This window comes from Aythya fuligula, chromosome 2 (genome assembly GCF_009819795.1).
Source record: "Aythya fuligula isolate bAytFul2 chromosome 2, bAytFul2.pri, whole genome shotgun sequence".
NCBI classification, from domain to species: domain Eukaryota; kingdom Metazoa; phylum Chordata; class Aves; order Anseriformes; family Anatidae; genus Aythya; species Aythya fuligula.
In genome coordinates, this window is record NC_045560.1 from 154812946 (window position 1) to 154839192 (window position 26247).

General features: G+C 41.4%; 2 long non-coding RNA genes across 2 annotated transcripts; one reads left to right on the forward strand and one right to left on the reverse strand.

Annotated features, from left to right (window-relative positions):
* Positions 1-1584: 1584 nt before the first annotated feature.
* On the reverse strand, positions 1585-17477 carry LOC116486574. Its single transcript, XR_004252977.1, has 3 exons — positions 17389-17477; positions 3222-3339; positions 1585-1850 (listed from the first exon to the last, which is right to left on the reverse strand). It is a non-coding gene; the product is annotated as an uncharacterized LOC116486574 (long non-coding RNA).
* A 1901-nt stretch (positions 17478-19378) lies between these two features.
* On the forward strand, positions 19379-20804 carry LOC116486500. The gene is made up of 2 exons (XR_004252960.1): positions 19379-19485; positions 20159-20804. It is a non-coding gene; the product is annotated as an uncharacterized LOC116486500 (long non-coding RNA).
* The last annotated feature ends 5443 nt before the right edge of the window (positions 20805-26247 follow it).

Consider the following 26247-nt stretch of genomic DNA (forward strand, 5'->3'; position numbering starts at 1 on the left):
TTTCAATGGGAATATCCAGGCCACACAATAAGGCAGCAGACAGGTGCGTAAGTAAACTCTAAACAAGACAACTTAAGTACTAATTGCAGTGTAGTCATAACATAATTCTCCTGTGATTCTGAAGGCACCTTGTGCTCAGCTCATTGATGTTAGTTAATTAAAAGCTGTTTCAGGCATGTGTGCAACAGCTGCAATCACACTCCTGATTGACATGAAGTCTTACACATGTAATGAAACAGTTCTGCTCTTGCTGTTGATCAGTTACATGCAATATGAACCAGCCTCAGCAAAGATGTTCTCCAAGTCTGCTACTCCTTTGCAGTAGTATCTGTCCCTGTGCTTGTGTCATGGCCCTTGCTGTCTTGTGATTGGTAGTGGAATTCACGTCTGGCCTCAAAATTCCCTGTATTTGTCAAGTTTCCTCTTTATGCAGGAAGAGTACAGAGTCATATCATTTTGCCAGAGGATCAAAGTCTTCCTTTTTCTCCTCCACCCAAATGGACAGAAGTTAAACCTCCAAGCATACCCATCAAGCTGTGCAAGAAGGTCTGTCCCAGATCCAGACAAAAGCTGGCTTTAGGACTCTCTGCTCATTCTGATAGAAACTAGAATATAAATTCCATTGGAGCCACAAGACCAAATCTCCCCACATCTGAAATGGGATTCCTATAATGTAATTGAGAATATCTTAGCATATCCCTGGATAAGGATGTCCTCCTGGAGCTCCAAAGCATTGCTGGGAGGCACGTGTTGTGGATCCCTGCAACAGCCCCCTTGCATCCTAAGGTGATCGATTTTGGTGTCCTGATTCCATATGCCAAGATGACTGACTCCAAAGAGGTATACTTCTCCCAGAGTAAGATGCAAACTGTTAGGTTAGGTCATTCTGGAAGAGAATATCACTGCCCTGTCCATGCTGTACTCTTTTCAGGTGAAAACAGAGCAAGTACATAATTTTCATTTTCATTAGAAACACATGCAACCTGGTTCCCAAATGCCTTTGGTGGACTGATGTTAAGTGGGACAGAGCACAGCATCCCTGTTTTTATTTCCCTGATGTCTTTACCAGTTTTCTGGCTGACTGTGGGGTGTCCTCTTGGGATTGCTCTGAGAAACTTAGCTTGTATGGCATTTTGGCTGGTACCAGCTGGCAGAATCAGGCATGCCCTGAATCACAGTGGGGGACCTGCAGCCATCTCCTTTCCAACTCTCTCCGTAGGTAGTGTGGACCATATGCTGTCCCTGGCAGGTTGCAACCAGCAACACTAAATGTAGGAGCTGGCAGTGCTCTGCCCGCTCTCCCTGAAACACCACAGATATCAGACGAGTTGCCAGCCATTGACAGGCAGGAGGTTCGGCCAAGAGCCATATGTCCATGCTTACTTTCTGCCTCGGCCGTTGCTGATGTCCAGCGAGCTCCCATAAGCCTGCAGAATGAACTGCATTTGGCCTCGTTTAAAAAATATGGTGCTGAGAGGAAGACGTGACAGGGAGCCAGCAACTTTCACCTTTAAAAGAGAATCGTGCATGGGAGAGGAAATTAGGAGAAGAGGAAGAACAGCCCGACCACCTACCTTGCTGGAACAGAGCTGTGTGTCACCATATGTGCATGCTTTGGGGCCTCAGGGATGCTGTGCTTGGAAGAGAGGTGACATCTTCATGCAACAAATTAATAATAGTGGTGCAAATAGAGACTGTAGTTTGATTACTATAGAGCCAGTTAGAGGAGGGCCACAAAGCTGATCAGAGGGCTGGCGCACATCCCCTGTGAAGACAGGCTGAGGGAGTTTGTGTTTTTCAGCCTGGAGAAGAGAAGGCTCTGGGGAGATCTGATAAAAGCCTCCCAGTATCTAAAAGGGAAAGATAGGGAGAGATTCTTTATCAGGGACTGTAATGATAGGACAAGAGGTAATGGTTTTAAACTAAGAAACAACAGGTTTAGATTAGATATAAAGAAAAAAATCATCACTATGAAGGTGGTGAGGCACTGGCACAGGCTGCCCAGAGAAGCTGTGGATGCCCCATCCCTGGGGGTGTTCAGGCCAGGCTGGATGGGGCTTTGAGCAACCTGGTCTGATGGGAGGTGTCCCTACCCACGGCAGTGGGGTTGGAACTAGGTGATTTTTAAGGTCCCTTTCAACACAAACGGTTCTATGATTCTATTGTAATCTCATTAAAAGCTCAGCAGAGAAGGAAGGAGGTGAAGGTGATGTGACAGATTTTGCTAGCCTATCTAATTTAGACACAATATTGCCTAAACAGTGCACATCATTAGACTTCACAGCTATGGGAATATACACCCACGTATATGCCACAGGCTGGAATAATGCTGTGGGAAGTTTGGAGATTATGTTTTGGGGCAGCAGGCATTTCCCATACACTAAATTGCCCTTGAAGGTAGGTGCATGAAGTCAACGGAGCATCCCAACAGCCTGAAACCTTGCCTTCAATATCAGAAGGATATTGAAAGAATTCTAAAGAGTTGGACTTGAGACAAAAAAAAAAAAAAAAAAAAAAAAAAAAAAAAACATTTCCTGGGTGTGAACACCCTTGAAAAAGAAGTGGAAAAGCTCAATTTACACCTGCCCTATGGTGGCAGGATAAGCCAAATAACCCTCAAACGTCAGGGAAGCAGCTTGTAACTGGAGACACCCATGGGAGGTGGCTGCAGCTCCATGGAGCACCCTTCCAGAAACTCCCTTGTTTTTCTCTTCTTAAAGCTTTTGTAGGTTCCCGATGAAACCTCTGAGCCATGTGGGAGCAAAAGCGGGATATGAGGACCCAAGTGGCTGCAATTGTTGCCCAGGGACACTAGATGGAGACGCCGTTAGGGACAGAGATTAGGTGAGGGGCTGTGTCACCAGCCTTACAGGAAAAAACACAGGGAATAAGTGCCCTCAGCTCACTGTTATTGATGCTGCTGGCTTTAAGTTTTGCTAAAAGCTTTTTGTTTTCGGATCCCATTACAGCTCTATACAGGCCATTAGTTAATTAAGTTATGCCACCAGAGTCTGTCAGTGCTTGGATATGCTGTTACTCACTGCCAGCTCTCTCAGGCTCTCCCTCATCTCCCTCCCCTTCACCCCTTGCCACTGGCACATTTGGAAAATACAGTAAAAATCCAGGCCCTGAGTGAATCAAAGAAGTTGTTTTATCCTTGATGAGATTGAGCCAACACAGCAGCCCTGTGCCAAGTGCATCAAATCACTATTTCTACATACCTGTGACACCCACATCTTTCAGATGCCAAGACCATCATCAGAAGCCGTTAAATTCTTCTTCCCCCCTCAAGTATGCTTCTGCTTCCCCCATGACATACCGACTAGGAGCAGAGTTTACCTGTAAAAAAAAAGGCAACACTCAATACACACTAGCCAAGCCATCTGTACCTTGTAGAATTGTATGTTCTCCAAGACACACAGAGCATTCAAGAGCATTTTAACATACTATCATGCTAATAAGGCTCCCAAGATGTTGCACATACCTGTGTTCAACACTACTTTGTGGCTGCACCAGCTTGGCTCTACATTTGATTTCTGTACATCACACTGCCCAGCCCTATCAGTTTTATGGCCCATCATCAGTTTATTGCTGATGCTATAGACCATATTACCTTCCCAGTTCTCTCAGTGATGGCCCGTTAATTGTAATTAGAAAATGAAAGAGAATTATCCATAAGAGTAGGCAGCTATATGGAAGACATGAAGGTGGTACTGGAAGCCTCTTAGAAATCTTTCAGTCCTCAAAAGAAGGGAGTCAAAGTGCTGTGCTGAACTTAATGCTGTGTGGGAAAGTGTGACAGACTGGAGGTTCATGGCTCATACAAAGAATTTAGGATTGATTATGACCATGAATTGCACCCTCCACCAACATCAGTCTTCTAGGAAGTCAGCTGCAGAGGGTTTTGAAGATTAAATGAGTCTTAGAACAAGACCAAAGTATCAATTATTACTACAGAGAAGAGTGGAGTCAATACAAATGATGAAGAGTGTATTAACCACTTGGTCACATGGCATAGGTAACATTTAATTTATAGGTACAAGGGCTTAAAAACGACAACAGCATCCTTCCAGGTCTTAAATAAGCATCTCCCACCAGAGCTCCACAGAGGATGTATACATTCAAGTAATGTTAAAACAGAGATTCTGATTCAAAACGAGCTAGTTCATACAGCTCCTGCACAAGTTCAGTGAGCAGACCTCTGCTGTTTTTGGAAGATGAGCTTTTTTTTAATGAAAGGATTAGGATTCTTAAAAATAAATAAATAAATCAAATTGATTGAGAGCAAAGTACAGGGAGAAACCATACAGATACATAGTTTATGATCAATAGCTGGAGATTTTACGAGCCTAGAATGCAACTGATATAACTGGTAATCCTGAAGCTGTAGTATTTTTCTCTTAGCAGGGAGCTATTTTTTTCTTCAATAGAAGGGAAATGATACAGTCATCACCAGATGATCTGGGCTGCATTTTAGCCTGTGCAGAAACTGAACCCAAAGGCTACTCAAGCAAAGGGAAGAAGCAAACTGCTTCTGACAAGTGACAACATGTTGTACTCAGACTGCTTCTTATCAGAACATGTAACAATTTAGGAATTTGCTTCTTACATTTTCTAAGAGCATATTTTTAACCTCACTGACTAAATTAACTACCTTTTCTCCTTTCTCAATGTCTTTATTGCATACTACCAACAGTAAGAAAGCAGAATAATCCAGCACTTTTTCCTCATGGGACACAGCTCCGGGTCTTTGTTGTCTAACATGATCTGAGGTGAGCAGGCTTTATCAGATCACTGACCTTATGAACTCATGAAATTAGTAACTCATGGCTGTAGCACTGCTCCTCCTAAGGCTGAAAAAAATACTGTGTGTGGGAGTGTTTGAGCAGGAGGAGAAAGTGGGGAATGTCGAGAGGCTAAGATGCAATTTGTTTGCTTTTCTCACAACCAAGAAGTTTCTTATTATCAGAAATCAGACTACATAAAGTAAACTGATTTACAATTGAAAGGACATGAACTTAACAGAAAACCTATGAAGGAAGTGAGAGGACAGGGAAAATGGAAATAGGGACTCTAAATCCCACTAAAATAAAACTCAGTGGGTGCTAGAGTTTGTATTGTCCGAGCGCTAGGTTCAAACTCTTCATAGAGCTTTAAAACAGAACTGATCAGGCCTAATTCATTGTTGCCTCTTCTTATTGACATGCTTTGCAGGGTCTGCTTGCTGGTGCAGAGCACCTCAGACTCTGCTGAGATCCCATGCCGACTTTTCAATCACAAATCTTTCCCTGGGGCTCCATTTTATGGCCAAATCTCTTCAATGATTTCATAAATGACTTGGATATTGATATAGAAGGTGTTACAGGTAAGTTTGCAGATGACGCTAAATTGGGAGGCAATGTTGATCTGTTGAGGGTAGAGAGGCACAGAGATCCTGACAAATTAAAGCTGGGCAAACACCAACAATATTAACAAGAACAAGTGCTGGATTCTGCAGTTGGGAAGGGGCAACCCTGGCTTTACATACAGACTGGGAGAGCAGCCCCACAGGCTTAGGGGTTTCAGGTTGACAGCAAGCTGAACATGAGCTAGCAGTGTGCCCTAGCAGCCAGGAGGGCCAACAATGTTATGGGGTGCCCCAAGCACAGCACTGGTACTCAGTTGAGGGAACGGATTGTCCTGCTCTGCTCTGCGCTCAAGTACTGTGTGCAGTTTGGGTGCCACAGTGTAAGAAGGACATAAAACTATTAGAGAGTGTCCAAAGGAGGGCAACAAAGATGGTGAAGGGTCTGGAAAATGTATGAGGAGTGGCTGAGGTCCCTTGGTTTGTTCAGCCTAGGGCAGAGCAGGCCGAGGGAAGGCCTCATGGGGGCCTGCAGCTCCCTCACGAGGGGAGCGGAGGGGCAGGCGCTGAGCTCTGCTCTCTGGGGACAGCGACAGGACCCGAGGGAACGGCATGGAGCTGGGACAGGGGAGGGTCAGGCTGGGGGTTAGGGAAAGGTTCTGCACCCAGAGGTGGTCGGGCACAGGGACAGGCTGCCCAGGGCAGTAATGGCACCGAGCCTAATGAAGTTCAAGAAGTGTTTGGACAATGCTCTCAGACACATGGCCTAATTTTTTGGATGATCCTGTATGGAGAAAGGAGTTGGACTCTGTTATCCTTGTGGGTCCATTCCAAATCAAGAGGTTCTATGATTCTATGATTAGTGGCCAGATGTCACCTGAGGAGATGTCACATGAATTTCCACTGAGATGATGAAATTTATCATCTAAACATTCTTGTGAATGCTGGACCAGGTACCTACTGATTTCTCAGTGTTGATTGTGTTCAGGATCCCATAAGACCCTAAAATTCCTCAAGAGCTGACCATGAAGCTGAGAGCAGCCACTGCTGCAGTCATAAATAGTTAACTGCAACTTGTGCTATCCTATGTTTAAAGACTTAGGGAAAAGTAAAACCACATGTCAGTGACTCTTAAATAAAGATCTAGTACTTGTAGTGCTTTAGACAGTTTCTTCTTGTATGGAACTACTGAGCCTTACCATGCTCTTTCTAGTTAGTCAAAACACAGAAGGCTACGTAGTCTATCTCCCTGCCCTAAAACAGCATAAGCACTGCCTAAAATAACACCAGACTCACCTGATAGCAGGAAAAAGCTGAAATACAAAGACTAAAGCTCTGAAACGCAAGGGCTTAAAATTAGGCACTGCAATCAATGCTTTATCTTAGATGTTTCCTCCCTGTCGGGAACAACATCTCTCCCCCAGCACTTCTCAGTCTTCACCTGGACACCACCCTTCAGCTATGCCAGTATAGCAAAAGGGGGATGAGGGACCTGGGCTGTGCCAAAACATCTCCTCCCCTTTCCATTTTGTTGTAGCATGGGCTTTGGCACCTTTTCAATGTGCAACCCCAAAACAGCTGTAGGAACAGGGTACTGGTGGCTGAAAGGTGCAGCAGAAGAAGAGAGGTGCTCCACGATGGGCAGAAGGAAGAGAGATGGTTGGGAGGTTCTGCTGCATAGGTACATCCATGCCCTCATGTCCATAGTGTCTGACCTCAGAGCCAGACTACAGTCTGATCTGGGACTTCAGCTATTTATTACTTTGAAGTGATGGGCTATGACTGATATCAACCCCACAAGCACCTTGATGTTCAGCATGCAAAGCCTCTCTTCATGATCTGGGTTTTCTCAGGCCACTGTGCAGAGCCCGACTAATCTCAGAGTGCTCTGATGTCTCCCCAGCCAAGCTGACCCCAAATGCTCGCTAAGCACAGCACCAAGTGCCCTATTTTGCATTGCCTGTAACATCCCAAAACAGTGTCTGACTTCTCAATTAGTCTGAGAAAGGACTGTAAACTTGAAATCCAAACTGATGGACTGTGAAATCCATATCACGTCGTCACCCACAGCACACTCTCTCTGCTCTGCACAGAGCTATAAATAGACTTTCATTATTAGCAAGCAGACAAAGGCAGCTTGGAAGATGTTCCACACTGACACTACTCCTGGCTTACTGATTTCTTGTTTTCACCTTGATAGAAGAGTGAAGATGGGGACAAGCAGGGAGGGGCTGCTCAGCAGCAACAGAGCTGAAATCACTTCTTCCCTTAATCGGGATTATTTCTGTGATTTTTTTTTTTCTTTTTTTTTTTTTCTTCCTCATTCCCTCCCCTGGAGCCAAGAGGCTCAGAATACATTACCCAGTGCAACAGAATACATTACACCCACCTCCTGTGTTAGGTCATCAGTTTAAGCTCCCAGAGACTGACTACTAACTCCCAACAATGCAGTCATTAAACCCCTACTGTTTTCTTTCTCCCTGTTTTATTTCTGTTATCAAAAAGGGAAGATGATCTTTGCTTTAACCATTTAAATGTCTTCACGGAGCTACCAACTTGGAAAATATGGGAGGACTTGAATCTTTGGGGAGGAGGCAAATTCCATCATGTCACTCTCTTTTCCATACTCCAGTCTTTGCAAAGATTGAGCCTGTATGTGCCTTTCAGAAAAACCCAAATCCATGACAAAAGCAGCTGATATCCCACAGTCATAGAATCATAGAAAGGTTTGGGTAGGAAGGGACCTTAAATACCATCTAATTCCAACCCCTGCCATGGGCAAGGATGCCACCCACTAGATCAGGTTGCCCAAAAACTTTTTTTTTTTTTTTTTTTAAAAAAAAAAAAAAAAGGAACTCACACTAGGAGCAAAATGGTTAACTTTTCCTGTTCATTCATACTTCAGGTCTAAACACCATCACTGCTCTACCCATGTACTGGTCCCCTATGACACGCAGCAGCTATTTTTTTGCCCGTGGCTTTTACATCAAGGTCAATTAAACAAGTCATTGGTTGACCAGTATTTGCACAGTAGGAGTCTGCTTCTCAACTAACAGCAGTGAAATGTCTGGCCATAAAACCCAGGAGGGTTTAGATTTGGATCAAATAGCAGACTATGAAGTTCTGGGATATTTGGTAGTGTTTGCTCTGCAAGCTGCTTTTTTTGTATCTCAACTTTCTTTGAAAATGAAGCAAACCCCCAAACACACATAATTCGTGCATGCTGTCTGTGAAAAAAATCTTACCCATAGGGCTGCATCTGAGGGTGCTGTCCCTTTAATGTCTCTATTTTACACCAGATAAGTTCACATCTTTCCAGTCTCCTTTTGAGCTCCATAGTCTATTTCTTCCTCATGACAGTTTTGAATTCCACGGCTTCTGCTGAGCTCCTGAAATAGTTTCTGAGGCTTTTGATGGAAATTATGTCAATGGGCAAGAGAAGGCGTGGGGTATGTTGGACCCAAATCACTGTAACATACATCTGTAAAATGATCCAGATTTTCAAAGCTTTGGTTTCAGTGACTCAGCCTAATGCATGGCCCAGCATTAGGAGCAAGGAGACAGAACATTGCAGCTTAGGAGCACAGAATATTTCAGGCACTGAAGGTGTTGGAAAGAAAATGTTAGGTGTTACAGCTACAGCCATTCACAGGCTTGGGAGAGCAGCTTGAGGGAGGTAACCTTTTTGGCCATCTTTGTGAAGTACTACCTGAGTAGTTTGTGATCACATACATGTAGTCAAGTTAAATTTTTGATTCTTCCTGCCGAAAATGATATAGAGGGTCACATATCTGTGGGTGACAGCTGTAGGGTGCCTCACTGAGTAACGTAGGGAAATGCAGCCAAGAAGCAATACCCTTATTCAAATTTTTCCCCACAAAGGCAAAGTTCAGGGACCATAACAAAACCCAGAAGTATATAGCCTAAACCTGCATTTCATTTTTGCAGACTTCTTGGTTGGAATGGGGGCTGTAGATGGAGTTTTTGCTATGTTACTATCTCTATTTCCCCACAGATGCTGAATTCTTATTTCCTAATTTCTGAAGGTGTACAAAGCTACAGTCTGCTATGATAATTTTCATTTACCTAACCCTTTTTAGAAAGCCTCAAGACTAATTAAAGTTCATGCGATACAAAGACACTTTGGAACTCTATAGTGCATATTCACTGACTAATGAAATTAATATTAGGACAATAAGGAATAATACCAGAATAACAAATGCTCATGAGTCTTAATAACAACTGAAAAAAAAAAAAAAAAAAAAAAAAAAAAAAGCAGATACTAGATGTTTTAAATCTATTAAGCGCTTCTGCTTTGTGTATTGACTCAGGTAATGAGTTCTGCGGAAGGAACGCTACACTTGAAAGCCTTTAACACTAAAAGCTTAATTTACTGTACAATGAATAATACAGGGAGCCCATTCATGGGTCGATCAGAATGGGATGAGAGAGCACCAAAGGAGCAGACAGTTCATGTTAATAGGAAGCTTCAGGCTTATTTAAAAATCTATACTGTAGTTAAAATTAGAACGCAAATTGGAACTTGGCATTCTGTTGCTCAGGAAATTGGTAATGGGATACTAAAACCGTGCACTTCTCTCTGTCTGGTCCTAGTTAGAAGAGGACAAAGGCGATGACAGTCACAGTGTCATATACTACAGGGAGCCATTAAAGAAAGTGATAACAAAAAGAAATCAGCATTTTCCAGCCATTCACACAACAGGGTGTCTGCTGTATTCCTTCATTATTGCAAGTGTAGAGAAATATGGGTCAAAATTTAGAAGTGGACATTGCTATTGTTATTTTCTTCATGACTATTCCAAGAATAGATGATCATTTTGATTTTTGGTCTTTTTTCTTTACGTATGAATATATTATATTCAGTGATGTATATATATAGACCAGTCAGCCATCTGAGGCCACTGGTATTGTCTGGATAAGATACACCATTGAGTCTTCTGTATTAAACAGCCTTTGCCTGGATTTGATAATGCAGGTTTTGCTCTCCATCCAGTGGCTCTACTGATGAGAGAAAAATGTCCCAAGGGGTTTTGTGTCTTTCCCAGAGAAAACTGTACCCATGTCAAAGTTCATGGTTACAGTTATCATTCATTTGGCATGACTGATCATGACAGGAAAGGCAGAAAAGGGAGAAAAACACTATATTTTTGAAGGATGATGCCTCTGTGTCAAGGCAGAGCCACCTGGCAGGGACAAATATATCACTTCACTGTTATCTTTCTCATCATCTCCTAATCAGTCTCTGTGGCCCCAGTTCAGTGCCACCCATTTCATTGTAGAAAAGCATGTTGCTATCTGAACCACAAGCTGGGAAGCAGAGAGCAGGAAAAATTCCGTGGAAAAATCCAGGTTTGGAACAAAAGTGGGAGGACAGCCATCCACATCCCACACAGAAGAACGGAGGTTCTGTGTGTCGTTGTCCTCTAATAGAGACCTTCCATGTCCTGACAATGAGGAGAATGAGACCACAGTTCAGAAGAAGCAGACTGTCAGGTGGATTTACATCCTCAAATAAAAGGTGTCTGGAGATTCTAGAAACACCCCTGGAGCTCATTTTAGAAATAAAGCACTTTAAAAAAAATTACCAGTGATTCTTAAGATAATGGTTTCCAGAGTCAAAGGAACAATGGAGAGTGGTTAAATAATTTCTTGTTATTTTAAAACATACAAAAAGTATTAAAAAACATTTTAAAATGCATGTTCTGAGCAATGCCTTATGCAAACATAATGATTAAGAGAAAAGAAATTATAGGCTTAACTAGAGGAATAGTCAGAATTTTTTTTACCACTTTTTTGATTCCAAATTTTTTTTTCTATTAAAGCCTGACATCCCTGGCTGACAATTTAATTATTAGGGTAATGTGATGGATAAAGGGACTTGCTCTGCAGTGCCTCCCACTTACTAAACACTTGCTTGGAACTGCAGCTGCAAAAAATGCCACAGTTCCTCAAAGCAAAGATAATAATTTCCGTGTTGTCAGTGCCCTTAACACTTATTATATGAACTCTTAAAGGAAAACCACCTGTTTCATAACTACAGGGAGCTTACTAAAGTCAGAGCTAGAGGAGGCTCCAGATCACTTAACGACTGTAAATTACCAGTCTAAACTCTTCAGCAGCCACATATAAAAACAAACCCTTCAACTTCAGAGAGATTATTTGAGGGCATCAAAAAAGCACTTAAAAATTTCCAATGTAAGTCTACAGTGCCTACAAAAAGTCTCTGATCTCAATCAATTTTTGAAACTGATTTAAAATAAACAAATAAAAATAAATCAATAGATGTGAGAGTCCAGAATAACCACATAATCAATAGAGACAACACCTGAGTAGAGACACACGATCTTGAGTAATGAGACAACAAAGTTTGCAGTAGATACGATATTGCATGCTGTCATAAAAATCGCAAAGTGTTGCAGAATGGTCTTTTGATGCTGGGATCGAAAATGGAGAATTAAGTTCCGTGCCAATAAATACAAAGGAATGTATGGGGGGCAAGAAAAATAAAAAAATATCAAAAACAAACAAACAAAAACCAAACAAAAACAAACAAACAAAACCACTACCTTAAATGTACCTTCATACAGCTCCATGAAAATGTCTGCACAAAGTCAGCAGAAGGTCAGTAGTCAAATAACATGTTAGGGATTATTAATAAAAGGATAAAGTATAAACCAGAACATTTCACTCCAGTCCAGCATGCATTAGTGGTGTTCCCAATGCAGTGTGTGCATTTCTGGTTATCCCATCTCAGGAAGGTGCAGAAGAACTTGAAAGGCTACTGTGAAGGACAAGAAAGGGGATCAAAGATAAAGAGCTCCAAGCAGGGAGAGAGCCTTTAGATGAACAGGAAGAGACGTGGAGAGGCTATAACAGAATATTACACAGCATGGAGTCACAACACAAGAACTGGTGAGTATCAGATGAAATTATCAACCAGAAGATTTACACAAAGAAGTGCTTGTTCACGCAGTGCATAATTAAATCATGGAATTCATTGTAATAAGATGCTGTAGAAGTTATAAATAGGTTCAAAAAGCAATTAGGCACTGCATGGAAGAAAAGACTATCAGGGCCCGTTAAACTCAAAGCAGAGAAACAACCTGTAGCTCAGGAAAACCACAAGCTAGAGGCTGCCAGAAGGTAGGAGGGTATGACATAGAAGTAGAGCAACATGATTATATGTATGCTCTATTTTGATGTTCTTTCCTCAGGCATCTGCTATGACCATAGACAGATGTTACTGAACCAGAAGGACCGTCATCTGATCCAGTATGACTTTGGTTTCTTAACTCTCTTTCAGACATCCTGCTACAGCTGAATCAACCATGACTGAGAGCAGAAAAGCAAGCTGGGGACTGTTCTTGCAGCCTGGCAGTGTAGGTATCCATCTTGGTGTTGATCTTCTATTGAGATCTTTCCAAACTTTTAAAACTATGTTTAAACTATCATTAGAGTAAAACAAAAATAGTAATAATCATCTTGGAGAAATTGGGAAGGAACCAGGATATCAAAGTGGGGTAAATAGGAGAACTGAAATGTCTTCACAAGGGAGACATGCTTATGCTAGAAACACAGAAAGGAAAGAGTTTGTTGTACTGTACATCAAGAACATGTGCATTTCCCATTAAGTTCAGAAGCGATGTATGCTTGCTGATATCTGTATGAGGAGTAATGGGAGGAGATGCTTCTTCTCTGGATTGTGGACATCTGAAGGACAGGATGTGGTGACAGTAAGGAATATTAAGTGTCAAAATATTTGTTGGGAAAGCATGGTGGGATTCAAACCATCCATAAAATTCTCGAAATGGATTAGAAAGAGATATAACAACAAGGGAAATTATAAGGAAAGAAGGTGTTCTGGATTTGGTTCTGCCAAATGGAGAGGAACTGGTAGAGAATCTAAAAAGGGAAGGTGACTTAGGTGGAAGGACTGTGAATCATTATTCTAAGAAAAAGGAAGGAGTCAAGGAAAAAAAGGAAGGATAATGGACTTCCAAAAAATAAAATAAAATAGAAAACTTCAACAAACCCAGGGAACTCATTTGAAGGGTTTCTTGGGAAGATAATTTAAGGGATAAAGGAGTACAGAAGAGCTGGCAGTTGCAGCAAGAGACTGTATTAAAGGCACAATAGCAGCCTGTCTTGATACAAGGAAAGGACAGAGAGCACAGTTAGAAGCCATTATGGCTGCATCAGGAGCTCTTTAGGGGCCCAAAAATAAACTAAAAAAAATGTTAAAAAAGACAAAAAAGGGTTCATGATTAAGGATGAACAACGAAAAAATCAGAAAGGGTTTGGGACAAAATGGGTTACAGCTTGAAAGGAACATAAAGAGTGATAGGAAAAGATTTTGTGAAACCATTAGAAATAGAAAAAGAAAAAGAAAAGAAAAAAAAAAAAAAAAAAAAAAAAAAACAGGAAAGTGCCTGTCTGTTACTTAACAGGGAGGGAGAGCAAATAGCACACGATGCAGAGAAGACTGAAGAATTCAATACTGTCTTTGCTGCAGACTATGCTAAAAAATTATGAACAGCTTAAAAAATTATGAACAGCATTAGGGCAATTAATTTTAACTAGAGGACAAGCTCAAAAAGAGAATGAATAGGTTAAAGGAGATGAAGATAAGATAGAGGATTTCAACTTCATTCAGTTTTGTAAGGAATAATGGAATTCACCAAAGGATTGTGAAGGAATTCAACAAAGCAATCTGAACCATATGCAATTACATCTGAGGACTTATGAAAAACAGGAGATATCCCAGAAGACTGAAGCAGAGAAAGGAGAGTATTTGGAGAGATGGGAAAGAAGACCCAAAATCATGAGGCCAGTCACCCTCACCTTTACACCTAGACTGATTCTGGAAGGAACTAATGAACTACCTGTAGCTGCCAAGGTGAAAAAGATATGATAGGAAACAGCCAACAGGGATTTGCAAAGAACATATCATGTCAGACTGATAACATTTCCTCCTTGTCAAAGTATCACAAGTGTTGGATGTAGAGGCAGTGGTAGGTGCAATTTAAGTTGTCTTCAGTGAAGCTTTTCTGTAGTTTCTTGTCTTGTAAGCAGCCAAGAGGAAGATGGTATAGAGGAAATTTCTAAAATATGGATTCATCATTACAAACTTATTCACACTCAGTATGCTCTTTTCTGTGTCCCAACAAGACAAAATATTCAAATTATGTTTAGTTTGTCACTAATGAGCCAACTTATCTCAGCTACCTTGGGGAAAGACAGTCAGAAGCCTAAGAAGCTGCCATGCATTAGCTGCTTCACAAGAACTGCCCTATTCAGTCCTTTTCCCACTGGAAAACATCAGACAGCTGGAAGTGCCTCTATAAAGAAATGGTAACTCATTTTGCCTTGGATGAGAACCTATAACTTGATTATTCCCAATGGCAGTTGAGAGGAGAAGCAAAAAAAAAGCCCAACCACCTATGTCTGCCCCTCTACATACAGCAAGTGGTCAGTGCTCTGGTGCAGTTCACGAGGAGTGTCCATGCATTAAACCCCTTCTCTTTAATGAACCCTTAAGGTACAGACATGTCTTCAGACATATGCAGCATTTCAACAGTTAATTAAAGCTTGCTATCAAACTCAGAGGGCAGTAGAAGGGGTCCTGTGAGGGTCTTTCATGGATGTAGTCCATTCAATATTTTTATTACCTTGGATGATGATGGAGAGAAGGCTCATAAGATTTGCTGATGAAGTCAGAGGTGTTACAGGCACCCCAGAGAACAGGATCACAAACCAAAACGATCTTGACATATTGAAGAGTTGCTCTGACAAAAACAAAATCAATAAGTAAGTGCTCTTCTTAGGAAGGAGAATTCAGATGCAAAATGGAAAATAACTGGCTGAGCAGTAATAATGCAGAAAAGAAGTTGGGGTGAGAGCTAACCACTAAATGCGACTGAGTAATATGCTGCTCTTGCAGAAAAAGTGCATCTCATTCTTGACCAAATTAACATATGGAAGACACAGTAGGTAACTAGAATTATTCTCCTTTATCTCGGTGGTGAAACCTCAGCTGGAATATTGTGTTTAGTATTGGACATTCCACTAAGATGTAGAAAAATTGGAGGAAGTCCAGAGGATAACTACAAGGATAGCAGATTTAAAAATGGCCTGTGGGGAACTGGCTTTGCTTTGTTCAGGAAAGGATGGTATGAGGAGGGGTATACCAGTGGTTTTCCATCCTTTGTAAGATCTGTTAATGACAAAGACCTATGGGGAAAAAGAAAGAAAAGAAAAAAATAAAGAATAAGCAGTTTATGTTAGACTTTTGGAGGTATTCCTGAAGAAGGGCAGCAGAGTGACTTCAGATGATTTAAGGAGCTCCAACTACAGAACTTTTAAAGAGCAGGTTAGACAGATACCTATCACTGATGAGATCAAGGAGGAATAATCTTCCAGCCCCACTACCCTGGGTGGGGGAAGGACCTTCCCCTTCCTCCTTTTCCATGTTTAAAAACTGTATTTCTACAGTCAGGAGGGAGCTCTGTAAGGATAAGCAGGGAAGCCACACAGATCTGGAGACAATGCGGAGACAAGAAGGAGCTCTGACACCTTCTAGGGATGGCCAAAGGCTGGATTCAGAGGAAAAGGGAACACCTCTGCAGCTCTGAATGAAGTAGCAGATGGCCAAGATTTAGACCTCCCTGCATCAGCATCTTCTGCTGGCTCATTCAGGACAGCTGGGTACTGAGCACAGGGATGGTGAGCCCCTCTTCACCCAGCACACTGCATGTTTTGGATACTTGTCTAATCTTCTGAATCATTTATTGTATATGGCACTGAGAAACTTGCTGGAGGGAAAGCAGGGAGTAAATTGCAAGGCCAGAACGGATAATTTCTGCACCACACTCGTCCTTTATTCCTTGAGCTCAAGTCTTGGCACTTTTTTCCTACCCTATGGCTAAAAGGATTAGAAGGACAAGGGAGGAGGTAAGGAGGTTTTCCCTCATATAATTGTCAGAAAAATAGAAAAAACAAAAATAAACATTCAGGGAATACAATCTAGAAATGTTATTTTAACCCAGAAAGTAGAGAATTGTTTATTTCTGCATGCCTAATAAACTTATTATTGATGAAGTTTGCCTGTCCTTGTCACCATCACAATGTCTGCTCCTGTCAGATTCCCTCATTTCACTGTCATACCCCCAAAATTATCCACTTAAGGAGCAAGTAAAACCCATTTCCTAGCAGGTGTCAGCTTGTCAGCAGAACAGCATTATAGAAGTCTTGTGCATGAATGGTTCTTACTGTACCATTTACTGTCCCGGTTACTTCCTCACAAGAGAAAAACAGACATTGCCATAATGTCCATGTTTCCCAAGAAAAGAGAGCCAGCTTCTTACTTCAGATACCTGCACTCATACCTTATCCCAGGCAAAAAGGCATTATAAAGGAATATCTCAGGGTAACATATATCTTTAAATGCATTTATTCCCTGGAAAGCACAGCTTTCACTCTACAGTGTACTTGGAAAATCAAATGTTGACAAATAAAAGACACCTTGAAAAGATTGCTCCAAACATGCTTTGCCAAAGTCAAATTCCCTCAAATGCCTCAGACCTTGAGATCTGTTTGTTCATTCCTTCATAGAATCAAAATTTAGGAAAAGATGAAAACTGTTCCATTATCTAAGGCAGCATCTCTCCAGATTAGGACAGTTCTTATATCGTATTTTATTATGCACGGAAGCAAGAGATAGGGAGTCTGGTTAGAAGACGGTCGAGAGGCACTTTGCATTATTGGTACCATTTCAGGAGCTGCTTTTGCAGCTTCGTGCCCTGTGCTGCTGGTGGTTTGCCTCCACCGTGGTTGCTCACAAGGTTGTCAGAATGATCCCCATTCCCCCAGGACTTCTGCAGATGAGGCTGGAGTGTTCCAGCAGGAGGGGAGAGCAATGGGCCAGTAGATAGGCAACATCTGCCACCATCCAAGGGAGTCATGATCTTTAAGGAACAACAAGACCAAATCCTTATATCCCAAAATAATGTGAAGCACACACTTACCATGGCTTCTTCCCTGATCTAGCCTGATTGCCCCATCAAGTACTCTCAATGGAAAGCCTGGAGGGATCTGGGTTTGGATAGAGGATGGAGGCTTGTGCATTGCCCATTGGTCTGTGATCATTCAGGTTTTGCCCAGGGATAACTGGGTCTGTCATGGTCAACGCTTATGTGGTGATGAAGGGCATCATCTGATCACAAGCTTGCCAAAAAAACAACTGATGAAATAACTGAAAACCACATCGTGCACATAAGAGCTGCACCTGAGCAAAACAAAAGCCTTGGCTGGGGTGATGTACTTTTCAGAAAACAATGCACAGGTCAGAACTGCAGCTGGCAAGAGTCACAGACAACAGGGAATAAATAGCTGCATTTCTTCCAGTCAACAAATCCCTTTGGTAAACACTGGCAACCACATAATTTACTCAGAAAGAGCAACCAGACTCCAAAGAAGCACTTGCTTAGGCAGAGTCAGACCTGTGGGCACACAGGAGGCAGAAAACATAAATAAATCAGTGTAGAGGATCTGCTTCACCCCTTATAAACCACACCAGAGCAGGAACACTGCAAAAACTGCAGAAGTGCATCTAAATGGGGAGATGAGCACATCAGGCTCCTGAGAAAACAAAAGTCAGGGGCTCTGAAACAGAAGAAGGAATCCAGACTTAAATAATGAACTCAGGGCTTCCTTTTCCTTCATAGCAGGTTATATATTAATAGTACTGTTAACTCACAAAAAATTAAGTATTGACCTTATCCTGGAGCTGCCCAATAAAGATGCCCAGCACCCTGCTCATTGAAAAGCTTACTTCCTTGAAATCTGGGCCACAGATACTTAAAAGGACAACGTCAAAACATGTTTCACTGGGGACCAGAATATGCAAAGAGAGGAGAGTGGCAGGCTCCTTCTGAGTCCCACAAAATCTCTTCCTAATGAGTCACTGGGATAAAGTGAGGTAGCAGATGGATCTTCAGAGTGTCTCCAATTCGCTTTCATCCAAATGTTCTGCATGGAAAACAACCGGTGTGTTAGGTGCTACTGCATGCTGCTTGGATGAATGAACCACTTTATGTAAAAAAATAAATGTGCATGTATTTCTAACACAGCTGGGCAGCATTCACAGGACTTGAAGCAATGATGGAGAAACTTCAATTAACATTTAATATGGAATAAATCAGATCAATACCTGTGTGCAGTTTTGCTGGTGCATTTACTATTCAATGGATTAAATTCATATTGAAACAATATTACAGTGCTTATCCTACATCAACTGAATTATACAGAGACCTATAATCCCTGATGCGATATTTTGAACTGCTCAAGTAACATTGATGACTTTCCTGAGCAAAGATGCGCAGACCCAGAGGTGAAGGCCAAAGAGTTCCAGAAATTACTGATATATTCTGGCATACCAGTTCCTGGACACCCACTTTGAGATGTTTTAAAAAGGGTTTGGGTTTATGCAAAGTACTGAGTCTGCTCACGTCTGAGAACAAATCAGGACACCCCCGTCCAGACATGGTCTCACCTCATAAACTGAGGCACCCAGATTCATCAGCAAATTTAGAAATCATCTGGAACTAAAATAAATAGGCTTTAAAATGGGAAGATGAGAGTGAAACAAAAACAACTATAAAAAGCCTGGCAAAGAAATCTGCACTAAAGCATTGTCTTTTTTCCAAATGTGTGTCTGCATGGAAGTTTTTCTTTGGAGATGGGCTTTTCTTTTTTTATCTTCCTCTGATCTGATTCTCAGCACTTAGGAAAGCTGCCAGCAGCTGAGGAGCAGCCACGTTTCACATGCTTACCTTGAACTTTATTTGATAGAGCCTAAACCATTACGTTATTTGATTGGATTAGGAGGAGTGCACTGCAGCATTGCATCATTACCTGAATGTAGTTGACCTCTGGGGAAAATGTACTTCTGACATCTCGATCAATCCGGCCTAGTGATTTTAGCTCCGGTAGGAGAGATGCCGGGGGAAGCTCCAACATGGCAGCACAGGCTGAGCTCCTGTGCAGGATCTGTCCCCTGAGAGCAGACGGCCCAGGCACTGACCTGCTTGCGTGACTTCTGCAGCCACTTCGCTTAGTGCACGGTGAGTGGCTCCAGCACGGGAGAATGGAGCTGAACCAGGACTGAGCACAGGCTGGGTATAAATGCAGCCAGGCAGCGTGCTGGGAGGCACGGGAGGAAGGTGGAGGAGGGTGAGGAGGCTGTTGGTGTGTGAAGCTATTTTTCAAACAGGTGAAAAGACTATTTTTATTTTTTTCCCCCTTAGACTCTCAATCAGCCTCCATTAATCAACGTATAAAGGGGATTTATTAGGAGAGAAATATTTATTCTCTAAGAAGATGGGGCTGAAGCCACTGCAGGCCCTCAACACATGCAAGGACAGCTGGGTTTCCCCACAGCTTAAAGCCACAGTCTCATAGTCAAGGCCCCCAGAAAGAGGCGCTCATCTCTGCCCACTCCATGTAGCCTCACCAGCTCAGTTTCAGCACAAGAGAAACACATTTTAGGCTATGGATGTGAATAGAGAAAGCAATAGCTGGAAAAAGCAACTATCTTTTTCCCACGTGCTGCAGTCCCTCTCTGAGTTTGAGGGGTGAATTTTGCATAGGTGCTGAAATCTTGTCAGTCAAAGCTCCTTTGATCGCTGGTTGTGGTGGAAGGGTTTGTGGGACTCTTTCACAATGTGTTTCTTTTTTCCCTACTATGATCTGGTTCGTTGCACAAGTTTTGTTGTAATGAGGTTTTTGTTTATTTAGGACAAGACCCCAGGTTTCCCAGGGAAGTGTGGTTTGGTGGAGCTAGCTGAAGCATGGAGAAGAGCAAAGGATCATTTCGGTTTCTCATTTTATGAGGAGGGAGCTCTTATGGGAACATCACAGCCATTTGTGTCTCTCCAGACCAAGACTTTATCTATGTTACCTCCAGGACCTCCATGGGATGCATGACTCCAAAGAGCTGCAATGTGGAGTTTCACAGCACCCCCAGTCCCACTGTGGATCAGCGCTCATATAACCAGCTTGATCTATGAGTGGCTCCAAACCATTCTCGTCACAGGTGTTGGAATGGGTCAGATGGAGAATGAACCTACAGCAATTATCATTTGGAAAATAAATGTGGTCAAACGTTCCTTGAAAATCGCCTCTAAATCATTAATTTATAACTGATCGTTTAATAAACATTTTGAAATTAGGTTTTACAAAGCCCAGTAGCCCATAGGTTGCCCATGCCACAGTGTTTCATAATTAAAACTGTCTCTTATCCAGGTGCATGTGTCTGTAAGATGCTTATAGAAGCAATTAATTATTTACCAAACCTGTTGCTGTTTATCATGAAAAATTCATAGAAAGTATGACCATAAACAGACTAAGCTAGGAAATGTTTCAGGAGATTAAGAAAAAAAAAGAAAACTAAAAGCATTCATTTCAAGCCATGTAAACACCTTTTCACTGACCAGATCATGGTACAGAATGGAAAAGGTCCTTTATCCTACACTGATGTTTAGGGTGCTGCATGCCATTGGACAGAGAAGCACCCCACCTCTTTGGCAGCACTTTCTTGCTTGTATTAGATAACTTTGCAAGCAGCAGTCAGCTTAGGGAACCTTTGAAATTATTTACAAAGCTTGTTGCATTGCCAACAACATCCCAACACTGTGCTGTGCAAGAACTTTACCTTGCAAAGCGTCTTCTTGTCTACACGCAGCATTCTCAGGTATCCCTGCTCTGTGGGGTATAAAGTTGCTTTGCTCCTGCTCTGTGGCACCACCTAACCATCTGATTTTTGTAATTTCCCATGTAATGGGTTTAAAGGTTTTGTTTTGTTGGATAGCACATATTCAATGTCAACAGCAGGTATCAAATGCATAAATCCCTGGGTTTTACTATCTTCTATTTCTTTTTCTGAAGAAAAAGGCTCCTTTTATCTTAGAAAGTGGGTGTGCTATCAATTCCTCTGTACCATAATCCAGAAAATCACAAGCTACTGCTAAAAACTTGCATGACTGTCTTCACCATCAAATCCCATTTTTATTACTATGCCAAAATAAAAATAAAAATCTACACCCTGTGGGGCAGCCCTAAATGAATAAAGCAATGGAAAGTTAATGAAAGCATTGTAAGGTGAATCATTAGGAGAAACAGAAGACAAAGGTGTAGGATGTATTCACAACACCAAGTACATTTCAAAGATAAAGGTTACTTCTTGGAAGTACCAATATTCTACATCAGTCATCAGAGGGATACAAATTCCAATATAATTGTGGTCAATGTCTTTGATAGGAAATGTGAACATTGCTCTGAGTCATATTCCTCAAAGCCCGCAATACCTGTAAGCTGACTTGACTACAACAATTTGGTATTTCTCAGTTTCACCAAGGCAAAAATAGAAGAGAGAGGCACAGGAATCTAGCAGACCTTGAGGTACAAAGGGTCTATGCCCAATATTTTCCATTCTTCCTGTTCTTGGCATGACAAATTGCCCAGTGTGACCAGGTACAGGTGAACTTCTCAGTCCTGCCACTAAACCTATTCCTCGTGCTTCTCCTCCCGATGACCTTCCTCAGCCTTTGTCTCTGCACTGCACAAATAATATTGTGGAAGCTTTTCTATATGGACAAACATGTCCCTTCAATCAGTAGCAAGGAAGTCCCTTACAGAGGCTGGAAGAGAAGATGATGGCATTATTACAGCTGCACCATCTCTAATAGATATAGTCTGAAAAGATCTCTTCTGGTTCGTGTTCCTAAAGAGCTGTTTTTTACAGAAACAGTGATATTATCAGGCTCATGCCTGATTTTTCTCATAAAGAAATGCATGTTGATACCCATTTAACACGTCCATACTTCACCGATTCGCCTCCATATGAAAATTATCAGATTTCTTCTACCCATTTGTAACCTTTCACAAAGAAGTTGCATATTCGTTTCAGTAGTGTACTAAGACACTACAAGATACAGCAGGCACATGAAATACCCACAGTTAAGGCAGTATCACTCTGAGTCACTCATGTCCTGTTATTTTGCTTATCTTTTCAACCTGCAATTCACTTGCAAAAAAAAAGAGTCAACAGACAGAAGTTTCTGCTATCCCTGGAGGCAGGGGAGAGGAAAGTCTCTATGCATTATGTTTTCTCTCTCTCTTACTTGGAAATCCTTCTATAATAACAAAAGACTTCAGCTCTGTGATAAAAGACAACCCTACACACAGACATTTTTATTTTCTCTGGCTCAGTAAATCTGTAATTTAAACAATTTACTCCCCAGGAGTAAATAAGAGACCTCAGCCCAAGGAAACTCTATACCCAATTGACTACATCTTCTTAAGTGTTTGAAGCTCGGTTTTAAACGAATTGACAGGGAGCTTGAAACCAGGATTTTCGTGTTCTTTGGAGGTGCCTTCCTCAGTGCATTGTATTGTATCTGGGACAGAGCCATTTCGTTTACTTCTTTTGACACTGCTCTGCTTTATGCAGCTGAATTAAGACCTAATGAGCAAGAGGAGGGGGGAATTTCTCCGTAATACAGTAGTTTGGGCATTCACCTGGGATGCAGGACACTTTCTCCTAGTTCCTGCTCCAATGAATAATTAATTATTTATGCAACATGGAACAGCTTCAATATGTGTAAATGAGAGAGGCACATCTTCGTTACTGGAGAGGCTGAAGTAGCTGCTGGCGAGGGCCGTAAGAAAATGCAAGCGAGGCACACACACAGCAGCGTGCCAGGAATGTGCAATAATCTGCCAGCTGCAGCTTGGCTGGATCTTCTGTTTTTGCTTTTGTTTTGGACTTCAGTCCAAGAACCGTAACAAGTAGAGGCAGGAGGACAACATCCTATCTCTTTACAAATCTCTAACGGTGCAAGATTTTATTTTTTTTTTTTATTTCTGTAATGAATATTCACTCCATGCTTTATTCTTTCTCATTTTTGGTGCTTTAAATGGTGTTGATTTTACTGTGTCTCTTGGAAGATTATTGTATAACAACAGAGTTAAGGTCTCTTTTTCCGTTTGTGTATATCTGATTGTCAGCTTACTTCGACATAAAATAAGTTTCTTTTCTTTTTACTGCTCTGCCTCTGGAGGGCTTTTCAGATACCTCTTGTCTTTTAGAGCCCCCCCCACCACCAGTGACTTCTCTTCCATAACCCTTGGTTAATGTCCTATGGGGCTTTTTTCTCCTTTTTCTTGGTGACATGTTGGTAACCTTGACCCACATCGCACACTGTTCTACCTCTTGGGCATGTCTTCTATAACAGCTTTAAAAGAGTCTGGTCATCATCGCTGACCAGTTCAGTATAATTTATCACAACTCTCCTCAGATCTTTCTTCGTATACCCAGCTCTTTGAAGGTGAAAAATGTTCTTTCTGTCTTTTCCACCTAAAATCTTCCCATATTGTAAAAAGATAGCACTGTTCTCCCAAGCAGTTGGGCTGAGCTACACACTTTCACCAGCACAAGTTTTGTGTACTTTTCTCCACAAAATTGCAGCCCACTGATGAGCTACACTTTCCTTTATTTCTTTTCATATTCCTTTCTCATCTGACTCCAAAACTCTCAGGGCTGTCCAAACACTCAGATATTTCTCCCTCTCTTGAAAGCTTTCTGTACTCTCCTCTTTCCCTCCTTTGCCATTTTCTCTCCTCCTATTCATTAGGAGTGACAATAAAACTAAATGAGAACTCGCAGCTCAGTTGGTTTTTGACAGTCAAATGTTTGCAGAAGACCAGATGAGGCACTTTGTGCAATCTGGTTCCCCATCCAAATTCAGGATTGTCTCTCCTTCCACTGCACTGAGTCGGTCTGCAGATGCTGCATTTTATTCTTTATTTCCTTTGTGATTTCAGCACTTAAATTCCATGTTTTGGCACTTTCGTGACCCTTATTCATGCAGCACTCTCATCTATGAGATCTAAGAATCATATTTCCTCCACATTCCTGAACATTTCTTGCTTCCCTCACCTCCCCCATTAAAAATAAAAAATAATAAAAAATAAATAAATAAAAAAAAAACAACTCATGCTAAACATCTCTTTTAAAATAAATAAATAAATAAATAAAAATATATTTATTTTTTTCATCTTCTGGGCATGTGTCTGCTTCCTGTTAAAATTTCTATGTTTCTGAAGATGGAAAATATTCATCCATCAAGGCTCACTAAAGAAGACATCATTTTAAATGTAAAGCAATAAAAATATGAAGAGATCTGAAGACAAAACAGTGACAATATGAGACATAAGCAGTCTATTTGCAATTGGAAAATAAATCAGAAAAAGATACCAAAAAATAAAGGGCATGAAACATCTTTTATTTTGGGGATTGGACTGGATGATCTTTAAAGGTCCCTTCCAACCCAAACCACTCTATGATTTTATGATTCTTTCTCTTCCCTGATATTTTGAGTCTATTTTACTACTTTCAGGTAAGTTTTTTTTTCTTACCCTTTTCTCTTCTGTATCACAAAGAATACAAGATGTGTGCTGGGCTGCAGCTTCACAGCACATGCTGTGTGCTGCAGTATTCCACCATGGTCAGAGGAAAAGATTGGTGGGGATGATAGACAGGTGAGGGCAGCAGTTTATGTGTGGAGACACATTGCCTCCGCTAAAAAGGGCTGATCACCCATTCAATTTCTCCTGAAGTGAAGATGATTTGATCAATGTTGAAATAGTCTAGGTTTGCAGAAGTGCTCTAGAATGGAAAAGGTTCTGGAGTTTATGAGCTGTGCTATCTGTAATCCATCTTGGACAATGAAAAGCAATTCAAAATTTGTTCCCTTCATGCAGTGACAGACTAGAGCAATGCAGGCACTATTTCACCAGTATCACTAATGACACCAGCAACCTCGCCTGTAATATATGCAGACTGTGGAGCAGATTAATATTGCTATCGAAACATTTTTGTTGTATCTATGAACTGTGTGAAAAAAAAAAATAAAAATTAATTAAGTTACCTTAATTCACTAAAACTTAATTAAAAACTTGGGTGCTCATTGCCCAGAGCAAGTTAGCATGAAATTCAATTTGTGCTCATCTGCTTAATACTGGCAGAGTGTAAGACGGTGCCTGAAACACCCAGTTCTACTAAAGTCTACTGGTGCATGCCGTCATTTGTATTGTGGTTACTCTTTGCATCCCAAGAGCATCTGAAGGATCCAGTGTCCCTTTGCAATAACATGCACGTTCAGCACTTATCACAACATCAAAATATTGAAATGTTGGTGTTCCTCTTGCTCTATCTGTATTGAATCCTTGAAAACTATTGCATCTACTTTGGCAGTACCTGTGGGACGCACCTTTCTTCTGAGTTCACACAATAATGGATGGATGTCCAGGCCCAGATGTGTCCCTTCTCTCAAAAAATTTTTCTCGGGCTTTGTCAATTACTGCCTCAACTCCACAGTTATATTCAAGATGCATTTGCCGACGTTTTATGCTCCATGACTCTGAATAACTCCTACCTTTCAACCCCAAGAAGCAGGTATGGGAAAAGCCTCTTTGGTCTCCAGACCTCCAGACTTCCTCCAGGAGGACACACGCATCATCTAATCTATTCTGCAAATAGGTCAAGCTCTGTTTTGGAACAACTTAGTTGTCCTTTTGGCACAATCCATGCCCATCCTCACTTTAGCCAGTTCCTGGCACATTTTAGGTTGCATATGTTAATTCCCAGTCTCTCTTGCATCACTAGAGAAGTTTAACATCACATCAATTCAAGCACTCTACTGATACCTGGAAGCAGAAAATAAACTAAATTTCTTCTGCCAAAAGAAGTAAACAAACAGGTCTGGAATGATCTAGATGGTGGTAAAGCCACTTGGCAATCATATTGTTCACTGGTATCATTTTTC